Here is a 4,847-nt window from a genome sequence, read left to right on the forward strand (position 1 = left end):
ATTGGAGACAATTCAAAAAGATTTACTTAGCTGCTTCGAGGATGAAAGTGTTGAACTATCAAGAATAGCTAAACAGGTTAGGCGATTATTCAATAGCATTTCGACAAACAAGGGTTGATTTTATGGAAACAAGATTCTGAGGAGCCTGACAGGGTAGATGTTGGCTCGATCTTACAGCACCAATGAAGTCTCAAACTAGGGAACATTGCAGAAGGGAACATTCATTTAAAAAAAAAGTAAAGATTTTTTTTTCCCCTCAGTGAATGGCTAGAATTTTCTAGCCCAAAGAATTGTGAAAGTTAAATGTGGTAGGGGAATGGGCCTGGTTGGGTTACTCTTCGGAGGGTCAGTGTGGCTTGTTGGGCTGAAAGGACTGTTTCCATACAGTAGGGAATCTGTGATTCTATCTCAAATTATTTTAAAAGAGGACAGATAGATTTTTGACATATTGAGCAGTTGAGGGCTATGTGGATCAAGCATAAAAGAGGTATTGATGCCTGGATTGGCCCAGCCATGATCTGATAGAATGGGGGAACAAACTGTATGAGATGAATGCCCTACTCTTGCCTCAATTCCTTGGGGCTCCATTTCATGCTTTTTTGTCTCCAAAGAAGAGCGTGATACAATGTGCTCACGATCTCAGATGTTGTGAAGGATTGAAAATGGGGTGTTTATGTACTGATTCAAATGGCCTTGATTCATCAATCACAGCTACACAGTCGTGAGTCGGAAGGCAATTCCGTCCATGAATAAAGGAAATATACTGCAGAGCTCACACAAAGGGAATTCGTACCCTCAGCAAACTCTCCCATCACATTACCCAACATATCAGCAAAAGCCGGACACACTGCGCATGCTCTAGGCAACAAAGGGACCCGGGTGATTGGTCAGCACCGGACCAATGAAATGAGGGCGGGCGTTGCTGGTGGACCAGCGGGGTGGTTGGTCCTCCAACCAATCAAAGTGAAAGAGTGGCGGAACTAGGCTAAACCACGAGATCCCTCTCGCACGGGGTGCAGAGTCGCTGTAATGATGCTCGGGAAGTTCTGGAGAGAAAGGATACGGTAAGGAAAGAAATAAACGGGAAACTGGAGAAAAACTGAGTTTCTATGAGCGGAGAGGTTTTACAAACAAGTTGTGCACGTCCCAGTCCCGGGTTTGCAGTAAATGGAGAATTGCCTCGGCGCGACTGCAGGCCTGAGTGAGCGCCGCCATCTTTATTCGGAGCAAGGATTCACTGGACGAGTGCACGGCCGCCATCTTTGTAGGGGGCAAGGTGCAACCAGGCGCATGTGCAGCCTTTCTCTAGTGTGGAGTTCTTGGGAACATAGCAGCCAATACTGCTCTGATACACCTCTGGGCTCCCACATGACCACTTTGCCAATATTTAGCTTCCTCAGTCTCGAAGCATGGGTATATTATGGTCTGTTTAGTACTGTATTATTATTTTATAGACCCTTTGTCAATGAGTTTTTCACTGCGGCCCAGCCCCTGACCACGTGCTGCTCTATTATCAGATTACGTTTTTCTTGAATATTTTTGACAGTCAAGAATTCTTTTTTCCAATAAGCAAGTGTATTTTCCTTCCATTTCTGACTGTCAAATTCTGCACCATTTTCATTCCCTATAATCCATTTTGCATTCCCTGAAACTGTGTTTCATCTTCCACAGATACCAGTGATTAATGCCAAAACCCTGTTGCTTGTGGAGACGGTAATGTTTGACTTTCTTGTACAGCTGCAGGTGCTCCCACAATGTGGTTGGGTAAGAGATATTACAGATTATTCATTACAGCAACAATGATTATTTGAAGATATTGTCCAAATCAAGAACAGTTTGTAGTTTTATTATCATGCTTATAATTTCACACAAAATACTATTGAGAACTTTAGATATACGGCCAGAGTTGGAGATATTAGGTCAGGTGACCAAAAGCATTGCCATAAAGCAAGTTTTGAGGGATGTCTTAAAGGTGGAACGCAGACCTGTGAGGTTTTGTCTGCAAATTCCAGACCATGTTGCTTTAGCAACTGTAGAATCAGCCACATCGTTGAAGTAATGAAGTAACAAATCGTTGGGAGTTTAAAAAAAATAGGTTGTCGAGGTCTCAAAGGATGTGTGGTTCAGCTAGCTAGGGATGATCACAGCCAGGAATCAAATCAAGAACGAGAATTTTAAATTGTTGTTGCTTATAAATAGGAGCCTTTTGACGGATGAACATGTTTGGGGAGAAGTGAGTACGTGGACGATAGAGCTTTCAATTTTTCTTGAGATTACAGTGAGGTTGAATTTGGGAGGCTGGCCAGGAGTGTGTTTGGATAATTAAGTCTGGAGATAACACACAATGGATGAGAGTTTCAGTATATGAGCTGAGATGAGGGTGGAACTAGCAAGAAATAGTGGTGTTGGAGTGGGACTTGGCTGTCACTGTCGCCTCACCTCTGGGATTCAGCTGGTTCTCAGGTTGTGAATCAGGCGGTAACACAATCGGGAGCTGAGTGGCCCTGGTGGAGCCTAAACTGAGTGTCGCTCAGCTGGCTGTTGCTGAGCAGCTGCTGCTTGATAGCCCTGTTGATGACATCTTCCATCACTTTACTGCTAATCGAGTGTGGACTGACAGAGGGAAATTGTCTGGGTTGGATTTGCCCTATCCCTGGGCAATGTTCCACTTTGTCAGTTGATGCCAGTGCTGGAGCGGTACGTGGCTTGGTGGGTAGCTTGTGCTCCCTAACTTGCCATCAGTATTATTGCCAGAATGTTAGCAGGACCCATAGCCTTTACACTACTTCACCATTTCTCGATATTATTCGAACTAAATTGAACTGGCTTCAAGCTTATATCTGTGATGTTTGAAGCCACTGGATAAGGCTGAGATGGATTATCCCACTTTGCATCTGGCTGATAATTGCTGCAAATGCTGTCATCTTATCTTTTGCATGGATGTGTGAAACCATCAGTTAGGGTGGGGATATCTGTAGTGCTTCCTGCAACGGATTGTTTAATTGTCCATTACCATTCACAACTGGGTATGGCAGAACTGCAGAGCTCTGATCTGATCCATTAATTATGGGATTACTTAGCTCTGTTTTTTGCTGCTGATGCTGTTTGATATGCAGATAGTCCTGCTTGGTAGCTTCACCAGGTTGGCACTTCATTTTTAGGGGTGCCTGGTACTGCTCATGGCACGCCCTCCTTTCCTGTCGATTGTAATGGGTGAGTGCGGGATTTACAAACCCATGAGATTACAGATTGTGCTGCAGTACAGTTCTGTTGTTGTTATCCCACAGTGCCTCAGAGATATTCAGTTTGAGTTCCTACATCTGTCCCATTAAGCACGGTGATAGTACCACTCAGCACAATGGAAGTTTTTCTCAACATTAAGGTGAGGCGTTGTCTTCAAAAAGACTGTGGGATGGTCGCTCTTACCGATATTGTCATGGACAGATGCATTTGCAGCTGGTAGATTCATATTGATAACATCTAGTAAGTTGTTCCCTCTTGCTGGTTCCGTTACCGCCTGCGTCGAATCCAGTTGAGCAGCTATGTCCTTGAGGAGCCGACCAGCTCAGTCAGTAATCCTGCTGCTGAGCTACTCTTGGTAGATGACGTTGAAATCTTGTACCCAGAGTAGGCTTGTCACCATTTTATTGCTTCAGTGCTTCCTCCAAGTGTTATTCAACATGGAGGAGCACTGATTCATCAGCTGTGGGAGCACGGTACGTGGTAATCAGCAGGAGCCATGAGACTTCCTGGTGCCCAACGTCAATGTTGAGTACTCCCAGGGCAAATGGTTCCTGTGTGTACTCTACTGTGCCATAACCTCTGCCTGGTCTGTCCTGCTGGTGGGACAGGACATATCAAGAGATTTCATTAGAAAATGAAGACTGCAGATGCTGGAGATCAGAGTCTAGAGTATGGTGCTGGAAAAGCACAGCAGGTCAGGCTGATGGAGGGCTTAGGCTCGAAACGTCAATTCTCCTGCTCCTCGGATGCTGCCTACCCTGTTGTGTCTTTCCATAACCACACTCTCCATATCTAGTGATGGTCTTGTCTGGCCATTCTCTGTAAGGGATGACACCGTGAGTATCACTATGTCAGGCTGTTCCTTGACTAGTCTGTGAGACAGCTCGCCACGTTTTGGCACAAAACAAAAACATATGTTAGTGAGCAGGATGTTGTAGAGTCGAGAGGGCTGATTCTGTGGTTGTATTTTCTAACGCCTTGTTAGATGTCAAGTGGTCCATCCAGTTTCATTCCTTTGTTGAGACTTTGCAGTGATTAATACAATGAGTAACTTGTTGGGCGACTGTCAGGTTGGCAGGATTGTTTGTGCCATTGACAATGGTTCCATGGAGATCAGGAGATTCCTACTTCCAGTCATGTTTTTCTTCAATTCAGATTCCACCATCTGCCGAGCTGGGATTCGAACAAGGACTTCGGTTGTACATTTTAATATTTAGATAAAAGTTAAATACATTAGGTTTGTTCACTCATTTTAAATATTACTAACCCTGGTTGTGTTTCTTTGTAAAAGACTGTCCATCATCTTGTCTCCTTCATCCTTCCCTCCAACAACAAGAGCAAGGAGCACATTGAGTGTCTCTGTCACTAAGACTGAGACAATCCGATCAGCTGCCTCTGCTGCTTCCCTCCCTCCCACTAGCCCACCGAGACAAACTGCCTCACATGGTGTTCCTGGTTTTTGTCCCAATCTTACATCTTTGTCCAGTATCTTGTCAAGCCTTATCAGAGCTCATCTTGATCTTTTACTAGTCTCACTAAACAAAGACATTCCAACTCTGTTTCCTCCTCATCATCATCATCACTCCCCCTCGCCAATTCACAGG

At 44.6% G+C, this 4,847-nt stretch overlaps 1 long non-coding RNA gene across 1 annotated transcript; it reads left to right on the plus strand.

The window, feature by feature from the left end:
- The first annotated feature begins 1,013 nt into the window (after nucleotides 1-1,013).
- On the plus strand, nucleotides 1,014-4,429 carry LOC122552405. Its single transcript, XR_006312365.1, has 3 exons — nucleotides 1,014-1,064; nucleotides 1,672-1,764; nucleotides 4,399-4,429. It is a non-coding gene; the product is annotated as an uncharacterized LOC122552405 (long non-coding RNA).
- The last annotated feature ends 418 nt before the right edge of the window (nucleotides 4,430-4,847 follow it).

Source organism: Chiloscyllium plagiosum, chromosome 8 (assembly GCF_004010195.1).
Source record: "Chiloscyllium plagiosum isolate BGI_BamShark_2017 chromosome 8, ASM401019v2, whole genome shotgun sequence".
Lineage (NCBI taxonomy): Eukaryota > Metazoa > Chordata > Chondrichthyes > Orectolobiformes > Hemiscylliidae > Chiloscyllium > Chiloscyllium plagiosum.